Source organism: Indicator indicator, chromosome 11, assembly GCF_027791375.1.
Source record: "Indicator indicator isolate 239-I01 chromosome 11, UM_Iind_1.1, whole genome shotgun sequence".
Lineage (NCBI taxonomy): Eukaryota > Metazoa > Chordata > Aves > Piciformes > Indicatoridae > Indicator > Indicator indicator.
This window is the reverse complement of record NC_072020.1, coordinates 11,581,338-11,600,874: the sequence shown is the minus strand read 5'-3', so window position 1 is coordinate 11,600,874 and position 19,537 is coordinate 11,581,338. Positions and strand designations below refer to the sequence as shown.

The 19,537-nt window shown below is 41.4% G+C and overlaps 1 protein-coding gene across 1 annotated transcript in view; it reads left to right on the top strand.

The window, feature by feature from the left end:
- The window catches only part of TPK1 (thiamin pyrophosphokinase 1), a 284,463-nt gene that overhangs the window by 98,570 nt on the left and 166,356 nt on the right, over window positions 1-19,537 (top strand). The gene's annotated exons all lie outside the window — the stretch shown is intronic.

The window sequence follows — 19,537 nt, the reverse complement described above, 5'->3', positions numbered from 1 at the left end:
AGCAACTAGAAACTAGGATAAAACTTCCTGAAAAATCTGTGACTTCTTTTACTCGGTGAGATATGCAGCACTAAAGTTTAACCTCCCATGATTCCCACCTGGCTGGCACCCACAGACTTTCTGGAGAGAGGTTCTCTGTGATTTTTCCATGATATGACTTTCCCTTTTTATCAGGAAGCTGCAGATGGAGACACCTGTCTCTTTCATCACCCACTGAAGCATTCAATTACACCCTGACTACTTCTGCATCACTAGTGGAGTGCCCTCCTTAATGGGTTTTTGGACGAATTCCTGCATACATTAATTTATTCCCAGTGTAGCCACCGTACTTCCAGTGAGCAACATAAATGTAAACTCATATTTCTTAAGGCTTAGGGCTCGAAGTTTTGCTTTTAGTTGACTATTTGGTATTTAACACTTCATCTGCCTGTCTGTATAAGCTCCAGTGCTGAGCACAGTGTGTTACCCTCACGTCTTGGACAGCACATTCAGCAAATTTCAGCAAATTTCTGTCATTTCTTCAGTTTGCCTCAGTTTGCCAGCTTGCCTTTGCAGCAGGCTGTGCTTGCAAGAGCAGTAGGAGTTTGATTCTTGTGGGTCTTAGAGGTCATAGAATTATAGAACTATTTCAGTTGGAAAAGACCTTTAAGATCACTGAGTTCAACCATTCTCTACCTTCACCAAGTCTGGTGCTAAACCATGTCCCTCAACACCACATCTATGCCTCTTTGAAACACCTCCAGGGATGGGGATTAACCACCTTCCTGGGAAGCCTGTTCCAGTCTTTGAGAACCCTTTCAGTGAAGAAGCTTCTAATATCCAACCTAAACCTCCCATGGTGCAACTTGAGGCCATTTCCCCTTGTCCTGTTGTTTCTAGGGAGTAGAGACCAATCCCCACCTTGCTTGAACCTTCTTTCAAGAACCCATAGCAGATGCATTGTCTGTCCGTAGAAGCTGAAGTGCATTGGAAATTACACTGGAGAAAGCAGGGGGGGACTTGTGGTGCTGTTTCTGTCATTGCAGTTTCATCTGTTTCTCATCTTAGCAGAGTGTTTCTATTATTGAAACCTTTTAAGCATTACTTTGAAGTTTAAGCAGCCATTTGTGTTGCTGTGCCTCAAACAAGGCTCAGTTTCTGAAGTTTTGAGACCAAAGACATTATCTAAAATTATACTAAATCTGTACTTATGCCTAGAAGTAAAAGGTTGAATCCAGTGCCCTTTGAAATCCAGATTATGCTATTTATTAAAAATCCAGTTTGGCTTTTCCACTAAGCAAACTTCATCTGCTTTAAAAGCCTTGTGTAGACTTAGGAGGCTCTGCTTCAGATCTGTAATTAAATGCTGCAAACTAATTTACAAGTCCACTGTTTTCACTATTTCCTTTTTAAACCCCATTGAGCTGCTTACTTTTGCAAGCAGTTCTGCAGCTGTAGCAATTTCCTTTCCCTATTACACTTGCAGGCTGTAATGTTATCAGGGCTGTAGAAATCCTTAATAGTATAGGGTGAGGATTGTCTTTTTTGGTCTGTGATGATGCACCTGTAATTAGATTTACAAAATATGTTTGCAGCAGTGAGGTAGTGTTTGTACATCTCCCTAAATTCAACATCTTCTTGCTCAACTGCATGTTTTAGTGTCATATTCCCTGCTTGCTTTCTGAGGCGAAAAGCTGTAATAATTTTAGGAAATCACTATGCTAATTGATTTCTCTCCATTATGTGGTTGTAATTTAGATGCATATAAACCCACTGAGTTTTGCTGTGACTATTCTAATTTACCTTTTATCCCTAAATCATGGAATCATAGAATGCACTGGGTTGGAAGGGACCTCTAGAGGTTATGTACTCGAACCCTCCTGCTTACTGCAGGAGGCACATGCCCAACTAGATCAGGTTGCTCAGAGCCCCATCAAGCCTGACCTCGAATGTCTCCAGGTATGTCAGTGTCTTTTCTAAGCCTAATTTTTAATACAGGATTGGATTTTAGAATTTAAGGAACTTACATCCTTTAAAGCATTCTTGTTAGACTGTACAGTTTTGTAAGAAAACACAATTAATTATAGGTCTGATTCCACCTAGCTCCAACCCCCTGCCCTTGGCAAGGACACCTTCCACTAGACCAGATTGCTCAAGAGCTCTTCCAACCTGGCCTTGAACACCTCCAGGAAGGGGCATCCATGACCTTCCTGGGCAACCTGTTCCAGTGTCTCAGCACCCTTACTGTACACGTTGTGCAGGTGGATCCAAAGCAGTTCAGTTACGCTGCTGAACATGCTGCTCCTACCTGACAATCACCATTTAAGCTTTCAAGCCATCTGTTGGTTTATGTGTCCTGCTGAAAACATCTCTGAACTATGAAAAGTGATATGCCTACCTCAGTTCAGCTTCTGATGTCATGAGGGTGCACAGTCCCACTTGGACCTAAAGCCAAGTTATAAGTTGGATTTTTTTTTTATATATACATTAATTGAAAATGTCTTAATATAAATAGAGGTTCATCAAGTTAAAATGATTTATAGGGTTGGATGGTGCTGTTATTAATAGGACAAAGAGTGCATGACTATATGCATTTGGGGATTTTGGAACTGAAAGCTTTCTGTATGTGACAGTCATGGCGTTTTTCAACAGGAGCTTTCATAAAGCGATTCTACTCCTGAATTGTGTGTCAGAGGTCTTGTCAAGATTGCCTTTTTGAGTGAGTTATGTGGGTGATTTGAGTTATGTCTATTTCTGATTCATGCCAAACAAAAGTAATGTCCTAATGTTCCAGAAATGTCATAAATTTGTAAGCGATGCCGTACTCAGTGCACTTTTGTGATGGTGAACATGACAGGCAGTCCCACTAGGTTGGACCAGAGGTTCATTCAGCCATTGTCTGGGACTGTACAGAAGGCCTTTGCAAGCATACACATGCACTGTAAGGTTCCTTTGATACACTTTTTCATCTTCCAGTAATATATGGCTTAAAGATTTCTTAAATTTCAGTCTGAAGAAAAGAAGGCTCCGAGGTGACCTTCTTGTGGCCTTCCAGTATCTGAAGGGGGCCTAACAGAAAGCTGGGGAGGAACTTTTTAGGATACTAGGGGGAATGGAATAAAGCTGGAAGTGAGGAGATTCAGGATGGATGTGAGGAAGTAGTTCTTCCCCATGAGAGTGGTGAGAGCCTGGAATGGGTTGTCCAGGGGAGATGGTTGAGGCCCCATCCCTGGAGGTGTTTAAGGCCAGGCTGGATGAGGCTCTGGCCAGCCTGATCTAGTGTGAGGTGTCCCTGCCCATGGCAGGGGGGTTGGAACTGGATGATCCTTGTGGTCCCTTCCAACCCTGACTGATTCTATGATTAAATTAGACTGGGTATTTTTGTGTGTAGCTGCTTCCTAGATTGATTTATTTTTTCCCCAAAGTATTCTACACACTTTTCTTCAAACTATGTGGGTGATGTTCAGAGATTCACAGGTTGCATGGGGTTGGAAGGGGACCCTCAAAGGTCATCTTGTCCAACATCCCTGCAGTCTAGTCTCCAACCAGATCAGGCTGCCCAGGGCCACATCAAATTTGATCTTGAAAGTCTCCAGGGATGAGGCCTCAACCATATCCCTGGGCAACTTGTTCCAGTGTTTTACCACTTTCATTGTAAAGAACTTACTCCCTATGTCTTATACCCACATCTACCCTGCTCCAGTTTCAAACCATTGCTCCTCATCCTTGCTACAAGCCCTTACAAACAGTCCTTTCCCAGCCTTCCTGTAGGTCCCCTTCAGATATTGAAATGTAGCAATAAGTTAACTTATAACTTCTAAGTTCAAATGATGTTGCTCACTTTAAGTGGCTGAGGGAACTGTTGTTTGCTCAGCCTTGAGAAGAGAAAGCTTAGGGGAGACATTATCACCATATAGCAGTGCGTAAAGGGTGGCTATCAGGAGGATCGAGACTCCTTTTGACAAGGAGTCACATGAAAAAGACAAGGGGCAAGTCACTTCTGGGGAGATTCTGATTGGAATCCAGAAGAGAATGTTTCACCATGAAAACATTGGAATCATCTCCAAAAAGTAGTGGATTCCCCTACCTTGGTGGGTTTTGAGACTCAGCTTGACAGGGTGCTAGACCATCTTGCTTCAACTACATTTATCACTTAGGTTGGAATGGGTCCAGAGGAGGCCACGAAGATGATCAGAGGGCTGGAGCATCTCCACTATGGGGATGGGTTGCAAGAGCTGAGGCTGTTCAGCCTGGATCAGAGAAGGTTCTTGGGAAACTTTATACCCGAAAGGGGCCTACATGAAAGCTAGGAAGGGACTTTTTACAAGGACTTCTAGTGATAGGATGAGAGGGAATGGATTGAAGCTTGAGAAGGGTAGATTTACATTGGATATTAGAAAGAAACTCTTTACAGTGAGGGTGGTGAGACAGTGGAACAGGTTGCCCTGAGAGGTTGTGGATGCCCCTCCCTGGATCTGTTCATGGCCAGGCTGGATGGGACCTTGAGCAAGATGGTCTAGTGGAAGGAGTCCTTGCCCACGGCAAGGGGGATTGCAACTAAATGATCTTTAAGGTCCCTTCCAACGCAAACCATTCTATGATTCTGTCCAGTCCTGGATCTTTTTGAGTCGTGTGTATTCTTTATGTTATCTTTTGGAGTTGCATATTACTCCTTTTGAAGCTGAAGAAACAGCAAAGTCCTTCTTATCTTGTAAGATCAATATAATTTCATTGAAATTCAGCAAGTTCCAAGGTCATTGAGAGTCACTGTGTATGTTTATTAGGATGTGAATCAGGCCATCATTTATCCAGTAGGACAGAGAATGCAATTTGACCAAGTTGTCATTCCTTTAAAAAAAAAAAAAGTGTTACTCTATTTTCCTTTGCAGTGTTTTGCTGCTTGTTTCATAGCTTTGGGAGACAGTGTATAGAAATTAAGAGATCAAACTTTTATTAGAGGTGGTTTGTCTTTCTTTTGTCTTAGGTTTGAAATGACAGTTTGTAGGTTATGAGTTGTTTTCTTTCTTCTCTCAGGTGCCTGAGATGAAGCTCAACTGCCTGACAGTAGAATATGCAAGAAAACTGTGCACCATATAAGAAAAATAATGCTGGTGGTATTTTAGTCTTGCATCCAATTTCAGTTTAATATTATGTTGCAGTACAAGATTTATTTCTCCCTTTCATTGGTTATGGCCCGAGGAAGGAAAAGGGTAGAATCTATACTGCCATAGACATTTGAGTTACTTCTAAGAGTTTTAAAAAATTTAATCTGGTGTTAATCTCTGAAAGAAGTCATTACTTTGGTCTGTCAGCCTGTGATGGAGAAAATAGCAAAAAAGTTTAAAAAATAGAAATGTATTGAATTAACTTCATTTGCAGAGCAAGGAACAAAGGAAAAAGGGGGCAGTGGAGAGGGAAGGTGTTTTAAACAATGACAGCTTAATCTGGAGAAGGAAATTGAACACAGTTATTTTGTGATTAACCCTCTTCACACAAAAGAGACAGCTTTAATATGGTGCTAGTGGTTGAAGACTCAGTGAATAGGTCTTTTTATATATAAGTGGGACATACACATCCATCTTTTCTTTTTAGAGAACTGAAGAGAAAATTGCTCCTGGAGCAGAAGGCTCAGTGCCCATCCCTAGGGACTGCTAATTAGAACAGTTTCCAGTGAAGCTGCAGAACCCACAACCTCAGGCTCATTGGATGTTACTGCAAATTCAATGCTCTGTGGGCATTTTGTAAGCTTCCTTCTGTTGTGGCGGAGCCCATGAGCTAGCCATAGCCTGACTCTGGCCAGCAACAAGAATACAAACCTGATCAGAGAGTCAGATAATGGTTCAACTCAATGATCATGTTGCCCAGGGAAGTAGTGGGTTACAAGGTCAGGCTTGACATGGCTCTGAGCAGCCTGATCTAGGGGAGAATGTCCCTGCTCGCTGCAGGGCAGTTGGGCTAGGTGGCCTTTGGAGGTTCCTTCAAACCCAAACCGTTCTGTGATTCTGTGATCTGGAGTTGCTGGAGCATGTCCAGAGAAGGGCAACAAAGTTTGTGAATGGTCTGGAGAACAGGTCTTGTGAAGAGCAGCTGAGGGAAATGGGGTTGTTTAGTCTGGAGAAGAGGAGACTAAGGGAAGACCTTCTCACTCTCTACAGCTACCTGAAAGGAGGCTGGAGTAAGGTGGCTATTGCCTCTTCTCCCTAATGACAAGTGACAGGATAAGAAATGGCCTCAAATTGCACCAGAAGAGGTTTAGTTTGAATATTAGAAGCAACTTCATAACTGAAAGGGTTCTCAAAGACTGGAACAAGGCTGCCCAGAGAGGTGGTCCAATCCCCATCCCTGGGGGTGTTTCAAATAGACAGAGATGTGGTGCTGAGGGACATGGTTTAGCACCAGACTTGGCAGAGTTAGATAATGTTTGGATTTGATGATCTTAAGGGTCTTTTCCAGTCAAAAATGATTCTATAATTCTATAATGTGTGTTTTTCAGACAGAAAAGTTACATGCTTTTATAGTTTTTCAGTGAAACGAAGGATGAGCTAAAACTGCCAAATTTGAACTTGCCTGTATTAATTAACTTAATCACGGAAGTGGCAGGTTCTTTGGAGTTTTGATATGAACCAAGACAGAGGTGGAGTCCAGCAGGAAAATTCAAGTGCAGCTTCTGGAGTAGAGAATTATTTTTCCTTACTGATTTTTGATTTGGTCACAACCATGCAAAATAGAAGGGTTACTTTTATAGCTGCTCTCAGAAATAGTGCAAGGTGATAAAAGTTGCATTCACATGTAACCAGGAGAGAATTTAACTGAAGATGCAATTTTTGAAACAAAAGCATTAGCAGCAGAGAAATATAATTTCTAGGAGGGATGGAGGGAAATGAAAGAACTCAAGTTCTAGCAGCTTTAACTACAGCTGGTTGAGGAAAGCTGTGCAAACTAGAGCATTTCTCATATTCACCTATCTTGGTACTTTCTCCTTTTATTTTTATGTCCTCTATTTCCTCACCGTAATACCTTTTTGGGGTTCTTGCTGTTTTCACTGTCAACAGTAAGCATTTGAAGCTCTGTTTTTCTGTTTCAATTCTGCTGGTTTCCTTTAGTGCCCAGCAAAGAGGGGTTGGATGAAGGTTTGATAAGCTAACTTTGCAGGAAGCTCAGCTGAAATCCACTCAGTCTCAGGACTTGTGTGAGTTGGTGTTCTGATGTGCTGTTGGATTCCTTCATTTGAAGAAGCTGTAATGGTCTTTGCTTTAAAAGTAATAAAAGTTCCCTAAGTCAGATACATTTGGGGATATAATTAGAAATGGAAACGGTCCTCTGTGTCTTAATGAGTTAAGAGAGAAAAATGAAATGTCAGGTGGGGGCAAGGAAAATGAGAAATGGAAACTGAGGAAAAGGCAGAGACTCTTTAAAAGTTAGAAAAAGGTAAGCATTTTAAGGGAGAAAAATAAGGGTGACATCAGCAGAGGGAGGGAAGAGGCCTGGATAGAAATAGAAATGTTTTCCTGACACATCAGAAAATCAATTTGATTGTCATTTTTTTACAGTCATGAAGAAGTGTGACAAGATAGGCATACATGCATGGAAACCACATTTCTCAAAACCAAAACTAAGATTTTCAGTTTATTAGGAATGAGTGCAGGGTTGTTGTTTTGGGGGTTGTTTTCAAATGTTTCAAACGTAACTTGGACTCCATCTTAAAGGTCTTTTCCATCCTTAACGATTCTATGATTTTCATTTGAAGTTAAAATAGGAGATCTATGTTTATCCCACCCCTGACCAAGCTTTGGTGCAAGTTTTATCAGGTGAAGATTGGAAATCATAAAAGGAGCTTAAAACATAAATAACTGTCGGAATGCATTTACAGTGAATTTACAGGTGTTAAGTCTGTTTTGCCCAAATTCTGCAGTAGCTGCTGCTGTAACATATAATATGACTAAGCAACTGTTAATCTATTTGAAACAACTAATTTAAGTAAGTATTTACTTTGCATTTAATTGATAATTACCCTTCAAGAAAGAAGTTGGCAATTCACCATAAATTGCTAGTTAACATTATCAGATTTTCATTTAATTGGTAAAAATGTAGCCTTCAAGAGGAACCTTCTTTTAAGGGCTGAAAAGACCTTCCTCCTTTTAAGCTCAGCAGCAGGAGAATACCTTTGGAGAGCAGAGTAGGAATGAAGCCTGGGATATAGTTGTTTCTTGTTACCCAGCTCCATATGTGGTCTCTTGACATCTCAATATGCAGGCAAAGTCTTCTGTTTGTTTTCTTCACCATCTAGTGAAATGCAGCTGCTATACTTTCGTGGTTTAGATACTTTATGTTTTAATACTGTTAAAATGGAGTTTGTAGGAAGAAGTAAAAATTTGAGACCCACCTGTTTGAGGCATCTCAGAGCTTGCAGCAGACTAGTAATTGTGATGGGTATTCCTGTCTTCTGCACTTCTAGCACTGGGCTTGTACTATGAGGTTTGCTGTGGACAGAGGGAAGGAATAATGTCTTGTAATGGTCTTTCTGGTCCTGTCCCCTTTCCTGCATCCACTGGCAAAGTATTTAGATCCTGCCTCAAAAATATGAAAAAGTAAAATGTCAGCCTGTGTCTAGACAATTCAGTAGGGTAATAGTGCTCACAGGGACAGACTGTATTTATTCTGTCTTCAGAGCAGGCATGGGTGTATTTCTTGGGACTTTAAGATGCATTTTCTAGTGGAAATTTTAGCAGGGACAGCAGTGAAGGACATTCAGGCATCAGAATGTGCTGCATATCCTGCCTTTATCACAAGGCTCTGGAGCAAATAAATGCACTATCAATACCTGACATCTTGCAGAAGTACATTTCTGGTCTGCCATCCACAGCTGCTTGCACAGCTAAACGTGGGGGAAGGTCTCTAGAGGGATACAAAAACATCTCTGCAATAAGGTCATGTTCTCAGTATCTTGAGCTCATCCCAGACTGGAAGTGAGACATATGCTGGGAGAAAAATGGTAATATCACAGTCTTCAAGAATCCTTTCAGTCATGAAGTTTCTTTCAGGTAGTTGTAGAGAGTGAGAAGATCTCCCCTCAGCCTTCTCTTCTCCAGACTAAACAACCCCAGTTCCCTCATCCAAGCCAATGACAATTGTGCTATGACATGGGTTCTGAAAGGGTGTTCAGGACATGTTCTTCTCAAGGTAGTCATCTGCAGAGAGAAGCCCACCAGCCGTGGTAACATCTCAGTTCAACTCTTAAAGTTAATGAAGGGAAGTAACTGATGAATTTGCAGACTTCTCAGCTGATTTAAGCCTATAACAAATGCTGAGGTTTTGAAGCATTTGAAGAGGATCATCTTACTAGATCTGGAAAACAGGTTACACAGCATTTAGTGTGAAAATCAGTGATTCTCCTGCAATTGTCCCTTCCTGTCCAGAAAACAGGGCAACCCTGTGTAGTGGTTTTTGTGTCAGTGCTCTCCCTAAATGCCTTGCAGACCTGAAATGCAAGCAGATGCATAGGTGGAGAAGAAAAGTGATACTGCAAGGAGAATAATTGCTTTTGACGTTTTTTGACAAGTTCTACTTGAACTTGGTTCTGTATAGTCTGAAAAATGTAGGTACAGGTTGATAGTTTATAGATGCTTTGGAATAGCTCAGAATTCCCAGTGGTGGAGCGGGAGAGAGGCACCAATGTACAATGAGTGGTTAGATTCAAGAAGGAAATAGTACACAAAGTTGAAGGTTCCTTAGGGAGAGCTATTCATCACTTTTTGTGTTGTACTTTTTGTGGCAAAGTCAAGATGCTTTGAAAGCTTAGGGTAAATCTGATATGGTTTGATGAATACTGGCAAATACTACGGAGATGAACTGTCCCTAAATCATCTTGCTGGTGTTTACACTGCCTCTCTTTCAGTTAAATTCACTTTGAAAGAAGTTGCACAGAAGGTGATTGAAGGGACAATGCCTTCCTGTCTTGTTATCTGTCAACAGATCATTTATTTTTTTTCCTATCACATCCCATCCCACTCTCCTATGTGGTTTTTTTTTCCCTACTTCACATAATTCATTAATTTAAAATGACTTACCCTAAGCCTGTGGTGCTGGGAGTTTTGTCTGAGTGATGAACAAAGTAAGAACATTATCATAGTCATCCTGACTTGCACTAGAAATAGTGTGGCCAGCAGGTCTCAGGATGTACTTGTCCCCTTCTGTTCAGCGCTGGTTAGTACCTTGAATACTGTGTTCAGTTTTGGGTCCCTCACTAAATAAACAACATTGGAGGAGTCCAGAAAAGGGCAGCTAGGCTGGTAAAGGGCCTTGAACGTAAGTCTTATGAGGAACAGCTGTGGAAACTGGGCTTGTTTAGTCTTTAGAAGAGGAGGCTGAGGGGAGACCTCAGCTCTCTGAAAGGAGGTTGGAGCAAGGTGGGGGTTGGTCACTTCTCAGATGCAACAAGTGACAGGACAAGAGGAAACTACTCAGTTTATGCCAGCAGAGGTTTGGGGTGGATATTAGGAAAAAAATCTTCACTGAAAGGGTTCTCAGGCATTGGAACAGGCTGCCCAGGGTGGTGATGGAGTTGCCATCCCTGGAGGTATTTAAAAGATGAGTGGATGTGGTGCTGTGGGATGTGGTTTAGTAGTAGTGCCTTAGCAGTAGTGGTGGGATTGTGAGCTTTAGGTGAGTGGTTGGACTTGATGATCTCAAAGCTATCTTTCAGCCTCAACAGTTCTAGGATGCTGTAGTTAGTTGGACCCAAAAAGCTAAATTAAAAACATGATGGGAGAGCCAGGCTTTGAAATTGCATCTTCAAAGATGCATTAATTGAGTTTGTGTCATAATGAGTTGGACACTGTACAGACCTGCTTTCTATTCACCCCCTGCCCTTGAAAGCAGTGTTGATAAGGCTGTGCATTCACAGTCATTTCAACCCCAAATTATGTGCCCAAGGACAGGGAGCCCATCCTTGGTGTCTGGTGAATCAGTGGAAGGGTTTTCAGGATGTAGTTACCTAGGAGTGCAGGCAGCAAGTGTGATGAGACAGGAGGTCTCTTCAAGCTACTCTATTTGTAGATAACACAGTTTTTGAAGTCTCCTTGTCAGGAGAGTATCTGTTTTAGGAACACAGTGTCCTCTACACACCTTTCAGCAGTTAATAAGAATTTAGCAGCTGCCTTTTGTAGTAGAAGTGACAACAAAAAAGCTAAAACTAGATTGAAAAGATACAAACACACTAAATTCATATATTTATTTTTCAAAAGTAAACCTTCTGAAAATGAAGATTGGGACACTTCGTTAATAAATTCCTCAGTTTAGTTCAAAATCATTCAAGCTAAAAAGAGATTTAAAACACACTGAATGGCTGAAAGTTTAAGGGGAAGAGACAAAACTGTCCATGTTAGTAGCTGAGCATTTGGAGCTAGAGTAAGCTAAAGAGCTTTAGATAGTGGTCTGTTGTAGAGTCAGAGCTCATTTTTTTATTATTATTATTATTTTATTGTAGTCATTTGACTTTAGTTCAGTGCTTAGGTTGAAAAAAGTAGAATGGTTTATTTTCTCTTTCAGTGTATGAATAAAAATGAGGGATGAGAGGCTGATAAGTGCTATTCATAAAGTGTGGAAGGGCTTGGTGATGAGAAACGATCAATATTATCTCTGGCTCCTGAGTTCAACCGTGTGCGTCCAGTAAATCAGCTCACTTTTAAATGCAGAATGTGGTTGGATAAGCTTATTTATGTCTCCATAGCATATAAGATTGCTTTATTTAGTAGAGGATAAAGACACAACTGGGGCTTAGAGTGTGGAACAAAGGGAGGTATGATTTCATGTGGATTGGAGCGGTAGTTGGACAACACACGTAAGCCAGCTAGAAAATCGGATGAGGTCAGTGAGGAGTAACTGAAATGCTTTGCTGACTAATGTACAAAAGCCTCAGCAGCAAAACAGAAGAACTAAACCAACTGTTCTTGGTATGCAAATGGATTTTTAGAGCTTTACTGGAAACATGGCGGAGAGGCAGGTATGGATGGGATAGAAATACTACAAGCCTGGCACTGAGCAGGAATAGTAGTAATAAAAATAATAAAGGTTAATGTGAAATCACAGAGAGATGGAAACTCCACCACCTCTCTGGGCCTCTTCCAGTGCTCCTCCACCTTCAAAGCAAAGTTCTTTCCCATGTGTAGATGGAATTTCCTGTGTTCAAGTTTGTGTCTGTTACCTGTTGTCCTGTTGCTGGGCACCACTGAACAAAGAGTGACCCCATCCTCCTGACATCCACCCTTTAAGTATTGATAAGCGTTGATAAGATCCCCACACAGTCGTCTTCTCTGCAGGCTAAAAAGCCCCAAGGCCCTCAGCCTTTCTTCATAAGAGATTCTGTGATACAACTTTTTATGTTTATGGTGAAACTTCCAACAAAATCAACTGACTTGGGTTCGTGTTATTTGGCATGAGGGGAAAAAAATCCAGTTTAAATGAGAAAACCCAGGTATACCTGACTGATGGCTGGCAGATAAATTTTAACATACATTCTCTGGGGAAAAAAAAAATCAGAAATTGTATGATTTTCAGTGTAGTTGTGGTAGACAATAAAACAAAGGACCTGGGGGTGCTGGTCATGAGCCAGCATTTGCCCAGGTGGCCAAAGGTCAAGAACATCCTGATCTCTGTCAGTGTAGCCAAGCATGAGGATTGGAGAAATAAAGAATTATTTGTTTTAAGATCCATTCAAATAAAATCAAGCTGCAACTTAGAAGTGTGTTGCTACCCGTTGGTGGAATGAGCCTTCCTAGAGGGTGTCTTTGGGGAAGAAGAAGCCTGAATGGTTTGTAAATGGATGCTAGAAGGTCTATGAGAAGTGTTTCGTGATGTGTTTCCTGTGGCAGCACTGGATTGAATGTGATGGACAGCACAATCCTACCCATCCTAGATTGTGATCAAAATCTTTCATTGCTTTTAAAAACGTGAAAGAGTAGTTGTATACATTTTTATTTGATTCCAATTTCCATCTCAAAGAGGCTTGGTTTGGGGGAAAAAAAAAAAAAAAAAACCAAACCCACCCAAAACTGTTCACTTGGTGAAGCATTGTCCTGGAGTAAGCCTGACCAGCACTAATTCTGTTCAGTGCTGTGCCTTCCCAGCTCACTCTGTGCTCAGTGAGGCACTTTTCTGCACCTCAGGGCAGGTTTGCACAGACATTGGCTGCTGCAGCACTGATGGGGAGAGTTAGGATCAAGGGTTGGGGTGCAGACCAGACCAAGGGTACTGCTGCATCTTGTGTGCCACCTTGGGCTGCAGGAAGGAAAAGGCTGCACCTGCGGGGAGGAGGAGACAGGAGAGGTAACCCTGAAGTGACCAACAAGGGATCCATCCCATGGATGGCATATTTTGTATAAAGCTGAGGAGTCACCAGGTCAAGCCTCCTCTTCAATGGCTGCTGTCCAAGGAGGACTCTGTCCATTCTGTCTTGATCTCAATCCTTGTGTTCCTTAATCCAGGCCCTGAATCTGGTTCTCATCTGTTTCTGAGCCCAGTCTAGGACTTCTTTCAGAGCGTCACGGTGACAGTGACTAATTGTCATCAGGAGTTGGGTCCTGTATTGGTTTGTATCTATTTATGTATATTTTATTTTATTATTATTATTTTTATAAAATAGTTTTATTTATTTTTTTCCCCAGTCCATCAGTCTCTCTTCATTACTCCCTTTCCTTTCCCCTTGGGAAGGGAGAAAGGCTGGTAGAGAGCATCTGTCACTCATTTAGTGGCCAGCCTAGCCTTGACCCTTGACAACAATGCCTCTCATTTTCTGGAAAAAAATAAAATAAATGTCTAGAAATTAATAAGCTGAATAAAAAAAACTTGTTTAGATGGAGATATATAGGAGGGTAAATGTATCAATCACGTAATTTAAGAATAACAACAAAACTATTTCTGGGTTGAGCAGGTCAAGACAACCTGCTGAGAAAGGAGCCTTTCTTTTAGAATATAATTTTATTTTTATTTATTTTATTTTTATTTAATTCTTATTACTATTTTGATTTTATGTTTTGCATCATCAGTTTGGATGCTCCTGTGACCTTGGTGAAACCAGGTTGATGCTGACAAAAAAAATCCAGGGTCCATGGTTTTCATGTTGTAATTCTAATCATTAAACATAAGCAGTAGAGGTGATTGCTTTGTTTGGTTGGGTTTTAAACCTGTTTAATCTGCAAGAATAAATAGTCTAGGAGGAAAACTGGAGTTTAAAACCATTGGGCTATGTTTTTTTCTACACATATTTAATCACCAGTTTGATATGACCTGATTTGCATCTGTTGTGGAGAGACTGTGTATTTCATTTTAATGATGAATTTGACAATGGATAGATTAAATCTTGTTAAATAATGTAGGATGAGAACGTGCCTAATTTGAATGTTGATACCAAGAGCCATTCTTCACTATTGGAAAATTAGTTATGGTTATAGCTCTTCCAGGATTTCCCCCCACAAAGTGACAGCCTCTTGATGATTTCTAAGGAATACAGCAGAAGCAGGAATCAGTAGGAAAAAAGCAGATGTCCTGAATTTTTGCATCAACATCTGAGTCATAGAGTCAGGTCTTAGGCATTGGATTTGAAATAGTCAATAAACTAACAAAGTTAAAAATGTTTATTGAATGTAACTGACATGTGTTTCTCTAGCTGCTGGTCTGTGATTTGTCAAGTGTGGAGTTTTCATGGAAAAAAGAATCTTCATGCTTGCAGAGGTGGAATTCACTTTCCACTTTAAATTTACTAATCATAGAATGGAAATTTGGCTGGAAAAGACCTCTAAGGCCATCAAGTCCATGCCCACTAAACCATGTCCTGAAATGAAATGTCTACATGTTTGCTGAACACCTCCAGGGACAGTGACTCCACCACCTCCCTGGGCAGCCTGTTCCAATGCCTGACCACTCTTGCAGGAAAGACATTTTTTCCTAATATCCAACCTAAACCACCCTTGGAACAATTTCAGGCCATAATCCAGGTGAGTGACTGCTCCAGTGAATGTTTGCTTTTCAGTGGGCCTTTGTGCCTTTGAACTACAGAAAATGCAAATAAAATTTTCAGATCAAATCTCCTGTTTGACCTCCAGACAAAGCAGCCACCATCTTTCATGCAAATTTTAAGTAAGAAATTCAGATAATCCGTTGTACAGGACAGTCCACAGATAAATTAACCTGATTAGTCTGTGTGAGTATCCTGAAAGGACTCGACTTGAAATGAAGAAGAAATGCATCTTTGCTGTAGACAGCTACAGATTTTTATCTGCTCTCTCTTGTGTTCTTCTCCATCAAGTAGCTTTCAAATCATGTCCAGCTTGTGGCTAAGGAGTTGGGTTACAAGTCTGTAGTTGTGAGTGATATTTTACTGCTATTTATTATGTTATCCTTTTGCCAGGAACTGTAAAAATACAGTGCAGAAAGCGGGTATGTGTTTTTCTCAGCTAAGACAGGACGTGGTAGGGAAGATAAGAGAGACTATGAGAGAAATATTGATTTTTATTTTTTTAATTTTTAATTTCTACCCTGTCAATATAATGTTTCCTTGCCATGCTGGTTCTAGAACCAATTGTCTGACATCTCTGGTTTCTGGTTGTACTTCAGGCTGTCAATCTTATTGCTTCAGGCTAAATTCCTTCAAAGATCTCTAGTAATGTTCCTTGTCTTTTCTCCTTTCTCCTCTTCTTGCTAGCCTCCCTGTTAGCATGGACTTTGTTTACAGCTCTGAAGCAAACTTGGTTAGGTGTTCTCTGGGATAACTTTCTCAGGGATGACCTGAGTGTCTCTGCGGCATGACCTGCAGTGCTCCTGAACTCGAGACCATAACACAAAGGTGTCTGCAGCAAATCTGCATAGAGCTGGTAAGGAGGGAGCACTGATTATGCACTTGGGTTTCACTTGGCATGAGCTTATGCCTCACAGACTGGGAATCATCAGTGCAGGAAAACCCTCAACAACTGCCTGAGAAATACAAGAGTGTTTACAATTCAAAGAACTTCCAGGGCATTGCCATGCCCTTGGCAATTGGTTACTGCGTGCAATCGTGTAGAATCATAGAAAGGTAGGGGTTGGAAGGGACTTCCATAGAGTCCAACCCCTCTGACAAATCAATATCACCTAGAACAGGTCACACGGGAATGCATTCAGATGAATCTTGAAAACTTTCAGAGAAGGAGACTCCCCAGCCTCTCTGGGCAGCCTGTTCCAGGGCTCCAGCACCCTTGCAGTAAAGTTTTTCTTCATGTTGAAATGGAACTCCTTGTGGTCAAGTTTGTAGCTGTTGCTCCTTTTCCTGTCACCGGGCACCACTGAAAAGAGACTAATACCATCTTCTTGCCACCCACCCTTCAGATATTTATAAACTTTCATAAGATCTCCTCTCAGTCTTCTCTTTTCCCAGCTAAACAGCCCCAGGTCTCTCAGCCTCTCCTCATCAGGCAGTTGTCCCATTCCTTTCATCATCCTCATAGCCTCCGTTGGACACTCTCTAGTATATCCCTGTTCCTCTTGAACTAGGGAGTCCAGAACTGGATACAATACTCCAGATGTGATCTCAGCAGGGTAGAGTAGAGGTGAAGGAGAATCTCCCTTGACCTGGTGACCATGCTCTTCTTAATGCACCCCAGGATAGCATTGGCTTTCTTGGCTACTATGGCACATTGCTTTCCCATGGATTATTCCCTAGTTGTCTTTACTGTTCTGATAGTATGGTAAATAGAAAGTCTGCTGTGATTTGTTTTTTCAGCCAAAAAAATCATCTCTGTAAGCATTCTACTGAGCAAGAAAAGCTCCTGTTGGGGTGCAGTCAGGCAGTATTGATCCCCCTTGCCTCCTTAGAGTTCAACTAATATCTTATTTAAAAGCAGGTGCTTGATTTAAACCTGCCAGTGCTGTTTGGCATCTCCCTACAGAACAAGGATGGCCCAAGATAAATCAATGACAGAGGAAGGGAAGTTGTTATCTTAGGGATAAGGCACAGTTACAGGAAATGGGATAATACAGATTATCACTTTCAGTTGCCTGGCAAGAAACTTTGGTCCAATGTGGCTAGGTCAATTTATTAACTCAAAGATCCGTGCCCATGAATTTCTGAATACTTTGTTTTCCTTGTCCCTTCTGCTTTATTTTATTTTATTTCATAGTACATTCCTGCACTTAATCTACAAGTCAGTTATCTGATGCTTTTGCTAGCACTTCTGGAGTCACAGTACCTGTGAGTCCCATATGTTTAGTTCATTTTCTTTGCTCCCTTTCCCCCTGTCCCCTACTCTGTTTTGAAAAGGGCAATTCCAGTGGGGGAATTGTGCTCCCTGTTTAGGTGAAAGCTCTGGTTTACTTCCTGTTTCTGCAGGTTGTGGGCTTGCATTGTTCAGAACTTCTTGAGGGTTAATTGAAACGTTCCTCTTCTTTCACAGCTACTAGGAGTAACCAAGTAAAGGAGATCCTAAGGTGTTATGTAGGGTCTATGCATCTGTATGTGTTCTTCCATTTCATCCTCCTTGTACTGTCATGTACAGGTTCAATACTCTATTAATCAGCATCTGGCTTAGTCTTCTCCATCCATTTTTTAGTCCTTATAATGGCAAGCCAGAGGCTGGAGACATCTTGAGGCACATGAAGAAGAGGAGACTGAGGGGGGGATCTCATTAATGCTTATCAATGTCTAAACGACAAGCATCAGGAGGATGGAGCCAGACTCTTCTAAGCAGTGTCCAGTGTCAGGAAAATAGGCAGTGGACACAAACTGGAACACAGGAGGTAAAAATTCTTCACTTTGAGGATGACAGAGCACTGGAACAGGCTGTCCAGAGATTTTGTGGAGTCTCCATCTGTGGAGGCATTCCAAACCCACCTGGATGTGTTCTTGTGTGACTTACTCCAGGTGATCCTGCTCTAGCAAGGCAGCTGACCTAGATGATCTTCACAGGTCCCTTCAAATCTGTGATCTTCCAAGTATTAAAAAGTCATGGACTTACAATGTCAGAGCTGACTGGGAAAGTAAGTGGCTCTTTTCTCTCCAGTTAACTCCTGTTACTATGGCTGCCTGTCAGGCAAGGAAGGGCCAGTGTGGGGAACTCAGAAAGGTAGCTGGAGTATGGTTTTCATTGCAGTGATGCTTTAGGATGTGATTGTGCTATGAAGAGCCTGGCCTTTGCCATGGTTTGGCTGGAAGGCTAAAGTACTTACACAGTGAATCCTGCCTGAAGCAGCCTTTTGACCAAAAGATTTGAATAGAGAAACTTACAAAGAACTGGGATGTGTCACTAGCGAATAGGGAGAGGCCACCATTGGGAGCAATGGGTTGCTACTTTCCTCACAATTTGCATTTTAGACTGCCTTTATTTTTGCTTCTGAGCTAGAATTCTAGGGAAGTGATTAGTGAGTTGAACCATGGGAATTAAATAATTGAATATTTGGAGTGGAAGAGGAAAAAGTGAGAGTTGGGTGGTGCAGCAGGAATATCCTCTCAGATCATTAACTTCTCTTTGAGTCACTGGAGATTTTGCAGGTGATGAGGGGTTTGGTATTAAATAGCTGTAGGTGTGCTGCATTTAGAGAAAAGAAAATTGGGTAAGAGAAGCAAACAGCACATCAGCCTCCCCAGACGTGTGCAGTTCAAAACCAGAGTGATTGGCAGTGGCTGGCAGTGTCTGCAGGACTCCCATTGATATGGGCTGAGAAAATAAGTATCTGAGGACAATAGTTCATTATTTCCTTAAAGTGTGTGAGATACCATGAAACATGAATCATAGAATTGATCTTTAAGGTCATCAGGTCCAAAATTAAATGGAAGATGAACATGGAATGATGCAAATCTCAGTGACAAAACCAGCTGTAGTGTTTGGGCCTCTTTTACTGCCTTCACACTTTCACATGTATGTCCTCTGCTTCATCAGCTCTAGACAGTCTGCACAGCAATGTTTTCTGGCCTATGCTTCTATTGTCTGCTTGTTGCAGCCCCAGTTATTCATATGCCTTCTTTTTAACCTTCCATGTCTTCAGAAAGAAAGAACTGAATCCCTTGAGCTATAGTTGTTTGGCCCTCAAGTCTAAAAGGGTTTGTCAAGGATTGAGGAAGTCTCCTGTCCCCCAGACAAGAAGGATGTTACCCTAGTGTTGACCTAACAGCAGCGACAGAATGTGGCTGGAATTACTGTGGCCCTTTTGCAGTGATTTGTAGATAAAACAACTGTGCTTTGTTAGGTAAAAAAAAACTTGGAGAAAATGTCATATTTCCCTGAAGCAAAGGGATATGGTCTTAAAGGTCTTCTCCAACCACAACAATTCTGTGCTTCTGTGTTATATTACAGATATTCCAGCTCAGCAGGAGGAGGAAGCTTGGTTCAATGTTGTGTCATGCAAAATGTAAATGTTGGTTGAATTCTGTTTGCAGACACTGGTGATGATGGAAGGTGCTGAAGCTATGACACAAGACAGTTTGTGCCATTCGAATTTCAAGATTGCTGAAATTAGATTTAAGGAGGAGTTACAGATTGCTAGAAGAGGAAATGTGGCTTGAAGTTGGACTTTGCATGTTGCGAGTGAAGGAAAA